Source organism: Typopeltis vanoorti, chromosome 13 (assembly GCF_054136105.1).
Source record: "Typopeltis vanoorti isolate ZY-2024b chromosome 13, IOZ_Tvanoo_1.0, whole genome shotgun sequence".
In the NCBI taxonomy this organism is placed as follows: Eukaryota; Metazoa; Arthropoda; class Arachnida; order Uropygi; family Thelyphonidae; genus Typopeltis; species Typopeltis vanoorti.
In genome coordinates this window covers 123,502,077-123,514,703 of record NC_143561.1, presented here as the reverse complement: position 1 = coordinate 123,514,703, position 12,627 = coordinate 123,502,077, and the positions used below count along the sequence as shown (strand labels likewise).

Sequence of the window (12,627 nt, the reverse complement as noted above, 5' to 3'; positions counted from 1 at the left end):
AGATAGCATGAAAAACGAATGCAAATATAATGGATTTTTCAAAAATGGTGAGATGTCGTGAATACAGTACGTATGCTTGGGGATATTTTGAAGATATTTATGTGGAGAGCCAAAATAGAAGAGATGAGAGAGTTTGGGTGTGTACGAAGTGCACCATATTTATGGCTTATTGAATATAAGTGGTAGTGGGCATAAGATTATGGCTGTAGCTATAGGAGTAAGCATAGTTGACAATACAGCTGAGCGTTGGAGCAGTAACAGTAAGACAGCAGACAAAAGTGGTGATAAGTTAACGATGTTGATTGGTAAAGACAGCATGTGTAGATGGCAGCGCATTAGTGGTGTTGAATGGTAAGACAACGGACGTGTAGGATTGTGAAAATGCAATTTGCGTAAATGGCACTGAAAAACTAATTCAAGATGTGAAACCGGAGTTGGTAAAGAAGGCAAGAGATTAAATGTGAGGTGGCAATGTATGGAGATTCGATCATAAGAGGTGTGGTGAAGGAAAAGGTGCACGAGGTCTGTTTCCCAGGAGGTTGAATGAGCAGGGTGGTTGAAGCATTGATAAGAGGAGTATGCAAGCAAAAGAGTTGGTAGTTGGCAAGAATGATTTGACTGGTAACAAGAAGAATGTAAAGAGGGATGTCACAAGGCTGTTAAGGAGAGTGAAAGATAACAGTGTGGTAGGTAATATAGTCAGTGTGTTATCCAGGTATAATAATGATGAGTTGTTGAGAAGGCGAGTGAAGATTATAAATGATATGCTAGTAGAGTTGTGTGAGGAGAAAGGAGTTTGTTTTGTGAATGTGTGGGATGAGTTTGAGGTTCAGATAGAGCTGTATAAAAGAGTTGGGCTGCATTTGAATGGATTTGGTGTGAGCTATTTGGAGAAACTTGCTGCTAGAGAAAATTATTGAAGTGAATGTAAGACCTGAGGAAGCAAGAGATGCTGTGGAAGAGCAGGAGAGTAAGGTAGGCACGTTTGTGAATCGATAGGTGAGTGGTGCGTGTGTAGAAAATAAGAGAGAAGGAACACAGAGTGGAGCGAAAACAGGAGCGGAGACTGTAGAGGAGTCATGTCTGAGAAGTGGGGTTAGTGGGACTTGTTATAGAAACAGATATGAGGTAGTATGTTTTTTAAAATGTTAGAAGTATTCAAAACAAGGGGAATGAAATTGTAGCATGATAGTTCATTTATTTGCCCAAAAATTGTTGGTATAAGTGAGACATGATTGAATGAAGATGGCATTCTAACAGAAATAGAGATGGAGGGATATGTAGTCTTGTGTGAAGATAGACAAAAGCATAAAGGGAGGAGGAGGAGTATTATTGATGATGGCAGAGGAATTGTGCCCATCTAGAGTAGAGATGCAAGGAGCAAATACTAGCAGTGGTTTTGAGGCAGTATGGTGTGGTGGTGGATAGGATGAAATGTCTGGTAGAATGTTGCTATAGACATGTTAATGTGGCAGTGAGTAGGAAATGTTTAAACAAATGGTCTGGCTAATAGGAAAAGGGTGATCATTATGGGTGATTTCAATTATGGTAATATAGACTGGAATGAAGAGATGGCATCAGGGACCAAAGAGAAAATTAATTTCTTTAGTTTTTAAGGGAACCTTAAGCAGTATATAATAGAGGCCACATGTGGATCGGGGATTTTGGATTTGATTATCTCATCAGAAGATGTTGTAAATGAAGCATCACATCTTTCTCTAGATGGTGAAAGTGAACACGAAGTGATCACTTGGGTGGTGGCCACCCATTTCAGGACTTTTGTGAGAAAGAGTTATATGTGGTTATAACTATAAGGCAGATGATTATGACAAACTCAGGAGGCAGCTTGCAGTGATATCGTGGAATGAGGAATTGCATGGGAAAGAAATCAGTGTGATCTCTACTCAGGAATTATCTGGTAGCAGCAGTGAATGAGTGTATTCCAAAGGTCAGGAGATTAAATAAGATAAGTGAAAATGGATGAGTGAAGAGATGTAGTGTGCAATCTGGAAGAAAAAAAGCATTGTGGAAGCAGTACAAGATGAGTGGAAATCAATTACATGAGAGTACAAAGAGCAAGCAAGGAAAGTGACATTTTTGCTACCCTTGATAAGGGTAGCAAAAATATGGTATGAGTAGCAGTTAGCAAATAATGCAAAAAGAAATCCTAAGGAGTTTTTCAATATGTGGCCAGTAGAAGAAAGAATGATTACGGAAGGATGATGTTGGTCAGCGATAATGGGAAAATGATAATCATTGAGGAGGATGTAGTGAAGGTGTTAAATGAGCAATTCATTAAAGTATTCCATCCTTGTGATTCTAATGTGAAGCAGAACAGAACTCGAGAGCATTGAGAATGAGGGAGGTGCCATTGATTGCTAGTGAGCAGGAGGTACATGAGGAATTGAGTAAACTTGATATCAACAAGGCCATGGGATTTGATGGTATGTATTGAGGGAATGTTCCTATTAGTTAACAGCAGCTTTATGAGTTAGCATACATTTTTAACATGAGTCTTAGATTAGTCCAGGTCACAAAGGAATGGAAAAATGATAAAATTGTCCGTTTCATAAGGAAGGTGATAGGACTAATTCTTCGAATTGTAGACCAGTCTGCTTGTCTGGAGTTGTGGTCAAGGTGTTGGAGAAACTAGTGAGGACAAGGATTCAAAACTTGGTGGACAGCAGTAGAATTCTCTTTAGTGGATGTCCTGGGTTTGCTAAAGGAAGATCATGCTTTAGATCTGCTTGCTTATTATAACAGGGTGACGAATACATTGGACAAGGGGGATGCATATACAGTAGTATATTTAGATTTTGCAAAGGCTTTCAATAATTGTCACATGACATACTAGTAGTTTAATTGGAACAGATGGGGTTGGATTGGAGATTGGTTGTCTGATAGGTATTGACAGGTTGTGTATCGGGGAGTGATATACCAGAAGAGGAAAGTCACTAGTGGTTCCCCAGGGAAGTGTTTTGGGACCATTGGTATTTAATTTGTATGTAAACGACATTGGAAAGGGCTCAACTTCTCATAATGCCCCCCAATTAAGGGAGGCATTATGATAGATTTTCTGAATGGGCAAGTGTGTGGGAATATTAGTTTAATGTTGCAGGGTGTAAAGTTTTAAATTTTGGGAAATAAAGATGGGATGTAGTGTATAGGATTGGCAGGAATATTTTGGAGGAGATGAAGGACTTGGGGGTTGTGGTGGATAGGAACGTGAAATTTCATGGACATTTTGCTAAACTTGTGAGGACAAAAGCGGATTATGGGAATGATGCAGAGAACACTGATGTGTAGAATAAGGATGTTTTGATTGATGCAGTCTGATCCAAGTCTTGTTCCATTGTACAAGACTTAGATCAGACTGCATATGGATTACTGTGCACAGATTTGGTTGCCAGGTTTTCAAAAGGATAATGAGATGTTGGAGAGAGTCCAAAGATGATTAAGATTGATAAATTGGTACATGACAAACTAGTAGTTAAATTGAAACAAATGGGGTTGGATAATTAGATAACACTTCTTCACTTGTCCAATACCCATGATCTCGTAACCAGTTTTCCTTCGAGATACACAATGATGGTTACCTCTTCTCTCAGTAACTTAGATCAAAATGCTATGAAAGTCTCTTCTTGCACACACAGAATGACCTTCCTCCAACTATGTTCTTTGGCGCTACAAAGGTACCAAGTGGAATGATCTCCACAACTTCTGCTTGTCTGATCCAAACAACTTATCCATTTTTTGACCTCTAGTTTAACACAAAGTGTATCAAAGCAGTCACAAAAAAAAACCCTCTGCAGGTGGCTTGCATTATGAATCCCATCTTCATACTAAGCTCTAGCTAAAATGGATGAATAATAAATCAGAATTCAAGGAGAACCAGCCTACCAGTCCAGAACTGGGGGGGGGGAACCATAGGCATCAGGGGGGAAGAGCCCCCTAGTTGTACTACTTTGGTATAGGGATTATTACTCTGTTTTGAAGTCTCTCACTGTTTCTCATTTCATTTACTGTAAATTTCTTTAATAATAAAACTCAGATTTTATCATATCACCAGCTTACTTATCAGTCCTAATTTGATATCATCTTGACCTGATGCTTTTCTGTTGTTTATTTGCCAAAGCACACTCTCAACTCTTAGAATATCACATCCCTCATCTTCATTTGAGTAATATTTTTTGTTATTACATTCATATATGTAAATTCTGTCCATTGTATAGTTCCTCCAAATACTGTTGCCATCTCTTTTCCATATCTTTCGGATTTGTCGAGATCTTATCATTTTGATATTTTATCACAGTGCTTCATTTCTTTTATTAATCTGTATGCAATGTCTGTCTTCCCTCTTTCATCATATTTTCAGTCTCCTGGCATCTTCTGTGCATCCACTTTTCTTTCGGTCTTCTACATTATGAAACAACTCTGTTCCTTAATCTTACATATTTTTCTTTACTCTTATCATTCTGCTTGTTTTTCCTTTTATTTTGGTCATCAATCAATGAGATCATTTCATTTGTTACTTGAGGTTTTCTACGTTCTCTTCTTACTTTATCGAGGCATTGCTCTGCTATTTGGTGTATTGTTTCCTTAATCTTTGACCTTTTTAATCAATAATATGGCTTCTGATTATTTATTGTTTCATTTGTTCATCTCCAAAGAATGTGGGATTTTTTACTTTATTCATATCATATACTTTTCTTTTTAAGGCTTTATTTTACTTCTTGAATATAAGATGTGACTAAATTATGATCACTGTTGACATTTGCTACTGGGAAAGCCTTGTAGGATTTAACTTGGTTCTGGAATCTCTGTTATGTAGTCTATTATTATTACTAATATTATTGCAACCCTCCATGGGGTCAGCAGACTTATCAAGAGTTTTCATTGAACTGACAACATATTTATCATACCTTCTTCTGCAGCTTTTCCCACTTAAGTAGGGTCGCTGTTTGTGGTGAGTCTCCTCCACAACCTCCTGTCTTGGGCTGTAGTCACATCCAAGTTCTTCATCCTCAAGTCCTCCTCCACCATCTCTTCTTTGGCCATCTGCGCTTCCTCTTCCCCTGCACGACCTTTCTTCCCACGTACTCATCCTCCCTCCTCATCGCATGACCAAACCATCTCAACCTTGCCTCCTGTATCTTTGCTCCTACGTTCCTAACTTTCACCATTCCCCTTACATAATCATTTCTCAGACGATCCTTTCTGGTCACACTGCACATCCACCTAAGCATTCTCATCTCCGCTACCTCCATCTTGCTGATGTTATTTATCCTCAGGGCCACAGTTTCCATAGCATACGTCATAGCTGGTCTCACTACTGTCCTGTAGATTTTGCCTTTAAGATTGATCGGTATCCTCTTATCGCATAGCACTCCAGCCATCTCTCCCCAGTTCCTCCATCCTGCTTGTATCCTGCATCCCACTTCCTTCTCATCAGTCAGAAAGTCACCGACCTTCCTGATGACATTTCCTTCCAGCTCTAGTCTCCTGGCTGCCATCCACTTTGCAACACATATACTCTGTCTTACCTCTGCTCAGTCTCATACCCCTCTCTTCCAGTACTTTCCTCCAACTTTCCAGTTTAGCTGCCACTTCTTCTCTTGATTCTGCACACAGCACCATGTCATCTGCATACAACATAGTCCAAGGTGCGTCTTCTCTCACCTCCTCCATCACAATATTAAACAGGAACGGACTTAATGCTGACCCTTGATGCAAGCCAACTGTCACTGGAAAATTTTCTCTCTCTCCCAGGTAGGTTCGAACTCTTGTCTTCACATTTCTGTACATCTCCTGCACCAACCTGACATATTTCTCCGGTACCTTCTTCTCCCTCAAACACCTCCAGACTTCTTGCCTTGGCACTCTATCATAAGCTTTCTCCAGATCAATAAAAACCAGATGTAGCTCCTGTTACTTCTCTCGAAACTTTTCCATCATCTGTTTTAACCCAAAGATAGTATCTGTTGTCGATCGACCAGGCAAGAAGCCAAATTGCTCCTTTGCAATCTCCACCTCCTTCCTCAGTCTTCCATCAAGAACTCTTTCTAGGATCTTCATTGTGTGGGACATCAACTTTATTCCTCTAATTCTCACAGTCTTGGGCATCCCCTTTACTCTTGTAGATGGGGACAAGAGTACTTTCCCTCCATTCCTCAGGTATATTTTCCTGTTAAACTTTTATTAACAGGTCCCACAGCAGGTCAATTCCCTCTTCCCCTAGTGCCTTCCACTCTACTAATGTTCTGCACCATCCCCTCATGGTTCCTAATCTTCTTGTTGAGTCCTTGCATTTTCTTCATTCAAAAGCCTTCAAAGTATATTCTCCATTTGTTTCTTATATCGACATTCTTCCTTAATACCCTTCCTTCAGAGTCTTTGATCTGCCTCACATGTACGATGTCCTTTGATGCCTTATTTCTACATTTTGTCAATCGATAAATCTTTCTCTGTCCTTTCTTTGTTTCTAATTGATGACAAAGGTCTTGATATGCCATGGCCTTCGCCTGTGCAACAACTCTTTTGGCTTTTCGTGTTTTCTCTCTGTACTCCTCGCTGTCTTCTTCCACTCTTGACTCTTCCCACTTCTGCTTTGCCTTCCTCTTAGCCGTCACTGCATCTTGTACATTATTATTCTACCACCAACCCTCCTTCTGCTCTCTAATCTTTCCAGATTAGAAACTTATTCCAATTATTTTCGGGCATACTGACTTAATCGATGCAACAAACTCAGCTCTCTTGTTTCAAATACTCCTTACATTTATGTACAAACATAACAATCCTTGTGTCTTTGAAGCCATTCTACCAACATCAACATTCTCTATTCTAGCTGCTATACCACTCCCATTTCCTGATCCTGACTCTGATTTCCATTCCTACCCGTCTCATCCTCACATTTGTATTCCATCACCTTGTGCTGCTGCAACCACATCTTAAACCTTATATCCATCTTCCTCGTCTTGTACAATCCATTTAGTTGTGCTATTCTGCTTAGCAAGAAGACTCTGATCATTTACTGCATTACTTCTTGACTCTGCTTTCTCACTAAACAATAACCTTTCTAAATGTCCATCATCAAATCTATTTAAATGCAATCCATCAACTTTAAACCATTCCAACTTTCCTTCAAATTAACTCCATAGATTTACAAACTTGAACCCTCTCCCCCCTTTGCCTCACAAAACTCAGTCATTTTACCATTCATTATCTCTGCTCTCTTTCTCAATTCACTATTGTCATTTCTGGGCAACACGCTAATTGACTTTTCCAGCAACACTGCTGGAAAAGTCCATTTCTTATTTTTTCTCTTCCAGTGTATATAAACACAATATTCATCACACTAAATATCTTCATTTCCTTCCCATCACACTTCAGTTATAATGTCAATGTTCAATCTTCTTAGCTCACTTTTCAGTTATTTGAATTTTCCTGTCCTTAGTAGCAGTGTTCTCACATTACAATTCTGAATTGTAAACAATTCTCTATTGCTTTTTTTATGTTTCTTTCCATGACAGTTTATCATGGAAAATATAATGCAGTAGCTTCCCCCTTGCTTTCTGCATTACAACACCTTGATAAAGTTTCACTATCTGGACATTGCTCAAGATAATCTTCTTTACAGTTAAATTAAAGATACCAAGAAATTATTATTATGTGACACCTCCAGAGAGTCTAAAAACTCATTGAGGGAGGGCACCCACTCTACAGCTCTCTGTCTCTACCAACTACAACGAACCACAACTACACCAACATCATCTACTGCCCACCATCAACACTAGTATTTTCACAGACAATCACAAACATCCATGCCCATTCTGGGATTCAAACCCACAGCCTTTTGGCTGGAGAGCAGATATGCTAACCACTCAGCCAACCAGGCAGGCTGAGTAATTATGTCTCAATTATATCATCCCTCCTCTTCCTATCTCCCAAGCTTTGAAAACCACATTTTCTTAATTTCCTAAAACTCAGTATTCCAGAGACAGTCTTAGTTATTTGCCTCTGCATTCTCTTCAATCTTTCCTTATCACCAGTATACTCAAGGGACCAGATCTGTGCACAGAAATCCACATAAGGCCTAAATAGCACCTTATAGAGTGGAACTATCACCTCCTTTATTCATAGATGCAGTGTTCTTTGCATTATAGCAAAGAACACTGCATCTGTTTTTCTTACAGATGCAGTGTTACAACTTTTGCTACGGATCTCCTCAACTTTAATTTCTTATCCACCTTGATCCTTCCCCACCTCCTGAAGCAAAGTTCTTCCAATATGGTAAATCTCATTCCATCTCATACCAAGCTGCATAATTTTACACTTAATAACATTAAAATCTCCATTCTTCAACCCAAATATATTCAAATCCTCATGTAACAAGAAAATGTCTGAACTTCCTGACATTGCTCTTCCTAATTGAATATCATCAGCAAACAATTAAATTTCTCCTTTCACACTGTGAACTATATCATTGATATATAAGTTAAACAACAGTAGTTCCAAACAGAACTGTGATGCTGCACTTGTCACCTTCCTTTTTTTGAGACAATGCATTTCCATGCATATCACTCTCTGGCTCTTATCAGTCAATATTCCTATAATCAAGCTACCAAATGACTATCCATCCCCATCTTTCTCAATTTCAGCATGATACTCAATCAAATCCTTTAGTAAAAGCCAGATAAATTACAGTATAAGCATCTTTTTTTGTCCAGTACTCTAGTCCAGTGCTTCTCAAACTGTGGGCTGCCCCCCCCCCCCCCCCCCTTGGGGCCATAGGTTGCTGAGGGGGAGAGTGAAATAATGAAAACAAATTTAAAATCTTTTAAGACTAAGCAGATTTTTTTATCTTAAAAGAAACATATTTAATTTTTATTTTTTATTTTTTGTTATTTTTTATATTTTAATGGAGAAAAATCATTTCAGTTCTTAATGAATTTAGAAAATATATGCTTATTCATATAATTTCATTTCAAAGCAGAAATCTAAGAATTGCAGGTTCAAATATTTCACCTGATATTGACTTTTTGTGCAGCAGTATTGAAACACATCCATCACATTAAATTATTATTAAACTTCTTTTACGTTTTTAATTCTTTCTTTATTACTAATTGTTGTACTGCAAATGTACAATAGCAATATCTATATAAATCAAATAATGCAAATGTACAATAGCAATATCTATCTATATAAAAATATGAGGTAATGTGCCATGCCAAATGTGTATGTAAGATGCTAAAAATGTAATATTTGCATTTGGTTTTTGCAATATTCGCTGTATGTTTTGTACACAGCGAATATAAATTTATATTTATATTCGCTGTGTACAATAATACAAATTTAATATAAATTAAATTTGTTTTTATATACAAATTATATTTGTATTTATATTCGTGTGTATATAAATACAGCGAATTTGAATATAAATACAATAAATATTATAATATATGTCTATATTAAGATTTTTTTCGAGGGGGGCATGAAATATTTAAATTTTTCCAAAGGGGGCCATGACATCCTGAAGTTCGGGAAGCACTGCTGTCACCCTATTATAAAATATAACCAGTAACTAAAGCATGACCTCCCATTAACAGACCTCTTGACAGATTTTCTTTCTCTGCAATCCAGGTTTGTTTTATGGCTCAAACCAGCCTCTCTGACACCCTCACCACTACACTGGTCTCATATTCAATATTATTTCTCTTTTTATACATAGTACTATGAGAGATTTGCTCCAGTCAATCAGAATTTGACCATTAGACTAGGCCTGAATTACTTATAGTGATTATAATTTTTATGTCTCCATGTGTAATAATTTCTGCTCGAATATCATCTACTCCAGGTGCCTTTGCACATTTCAGTTTTCTTTTGGATTTTTTACCTCGCACATATATATGTTTAAGATACCAAGCAATTTTATAAGCTAGATTTTAATCCTTTATCCCAAGTAAGCAAACAGTCAAGTTTGCGCTTGCACATAGTGCAAGTCTCAGGCAACTCGTGGTAAAGGTGGAGTAAGCTCTGATCACTTTCCTTAGTATTTTCCCCTAATTCAAAGCACATCCTCTTGTGGAGATGTGCTTTGCATTAAATATGATGCTATGTATTAAAGGCAAGGGTCACTACCCAGATCAGTTTCGACCTTTATTGAGGTTTCGTCAGTGGGAGCCAGACTAAAAATGCTAAGGTTGAAGTAATGCAGAGCTTATAAATTTTACCTAAACAAGTTGCCACAAGGTGCTTAGACCTTGTTAAATAAAAATCTCAGGATGAGAGGGATAAAATTGCTTGGTATTTTAAACATGGTATATACCCAAAGTAAAAACTTTCTACACACACACGCACACGGGCAAAGAAATTAGCGCACCAAGAAGGAAGCATAGGATTCAACTGAAATTTTATTGGTGTAATGATACAAGTGAGTGATGCACATGATGGCAAAAACAGAGCTGAAGGACAATTAAAGGGATCTGTGGTACGCAATCCGGTCATCATCAATAGCGCATTACGGCATTACATGCTGCAATACGGTCCGGCATGGTGGCGAACAGACGCCCGATGTTGTCCTGTGGCAGACTGGCCCACACGTGTTGGATAATGTGCTCCAAATCCTAGATATTGCTGCATGATGGGAGCTGCCATTTCAGCTGCTCCCAAACATGCTCGATAGGGGACAAGTCCAAGCAATATGGAAGTGTTTGTACATGACGTAGGCAGGTCTGGGCAACCCGAGCTGTGTGCGGACAGGCATTATCCTGCTGGTATAGTGCTCCTGGTATCCTTGGCCAGGAATGGGAGAACGTGGGGCTGTAGGATGTCGTCCACATACCGCTGCCCTGTCAATGCGTCACGTAGCACTACGAGAGGTGATCGGGTATTGTAGGCTATGGCTCCCCAGACCATAATGTAGGAGGTGTGGCGCTCGATAGCGAGGTCGGGATTGTGTTCTTGACCAGGGATCCTCCACACCCAGAAATGATGATCATCTGTCTCCAAGACGAAGCGGCACTCATCGCTGAAGACCACATGTCGCCAGTCTGTGACGTTCCACGTCGCTCTCGCCTGCCACCACTGCAAACGGAGTCGGCGATGTTGTGGTGTTAATGGGAGCACACGTAAGGGGCGCTGGGATCGTAGATTCGCCTCTGCGAGGCGTCGGGAAATGGTTCGTGGGCACACAGGAGTCCCTACATCCTGTATAGTGGACCGGGTCACCGTGGGATCCCTCCGTGCTTGCCGCACGATCCATCGATCCTCTCTAGCATTGGTCCTCCTGATCCGACTGATGCCGCTCTGTCGTGTGGCAGTGCCAGAATATGTCCACAGTTCATGTGCATACCTATATACGGCGCACCGACCACCCTCCGGTTTTCAGGCCGATGATCATGCTTCTGTCAAAGTCCGTAAGTTGCTTAAATTGACGTCTCTGGCATCTGTCCGGTATTATTGTCACTCTGTACTCTAGCTTGCGTCGGCTGATGCTTTTTGCTTTAATCGGCTATCGACTACATGCCGGTTCGTGCTTGCAGCACCACCGCAGGTTGTGTGGGCATGCGCAATCGCACCAAACTTGGATCATTTGCATACCACCCCGCACTCTAGCTATTTGCATAATTTTGCCATTGTATCATGTTTTCTTCCAGGTGCGCTAATTTCTTTGTCCGTGTGTGTACACACACACACACACACGAGATTGCATTTTCCTTGAATGGTTTTCTAATGCTTTAATCACTGCATATGCTATTTATTACTCTTTCAAAAATACCTTGTCACCTTTATCATTTCTGTTTCCTTTTATACTGCTCTTTCAAGGAAATTCGTAAGCTTTTTCTGTTGCCTCCAGAACATTTCTGCCACATTCATGATATTTATCCTTTATATTCTCAGGGCCGCCTCTAGGATTTTTGCCGCCCCTTCTCCCTTATTTTTCGTATAGTTTATGCCAACTCTGCCGCTCCAAAAAAACTTGTCGTCCTGTTGGTAGAGCTGGCCTGTATATTCTTACCAGTTTTCCCATGACTTTTGTTTAGCTTTGTTACATTTTTCACTCTATTCTTTCAGAGCACTTGCTGACTTGTAACTTTTGATATGATTTCCTTTTTTACGATGGCCTCTTTAACTTCTTGAATACACCATAAAGTTTAGGTTTTTCTGTCATTGCAAAGGACATGTACATATTTAATTCAGGAATAAATATTTCTATGGTAATCTATAGCTCAACTCTGAAATTTACCTTCAACTTTTATTCTTTTTAAAAACTTTTTGCAGGTATTTTTATTTTCAATATGATATTTATTTTTATCTGCTCAAAACTAGATTGGGGTATCACTTCCTATTTCAAAATTACTATATGCTCTTGTATTCTGAATGAATGTGAAGATATCACTACAACAACAAGTCAATCACTACAAGTCAATAAGACTTCATTTTTGAAATGATCTTCTCTCCAAGTGAATTTTTGCACATCTTTATGTTGCACTATGTCATTAGTAATAGCTAGTACATGTCCTGAACAGAATTGAGCAGTTACTTAAGGGATTATTAGCTTGCTCTTTTTTCAGGTTTTCCTGAAACATTTCTATATGCCTGGTATCCATTTCATACTCTGCTCTTTAG

At 39.1% G+C, this 12,627-nt stretch overlaps 1 protein-coding gene across 3 annotated transcripts in view; it reads left to right on the top strand.

Annotated features, from left to right (window-relative positions):
- Tcs4 (Threonyl-carbamoyl synthesis 4) overlaps positions 1 to 12,627 on the top strand; it is a 217,885-nt gene that overhangs the window by 159,342 nt on the left and 45,916 nt on the right. The gene's annotated exons all lie outside the window — the stretch shown is intronic.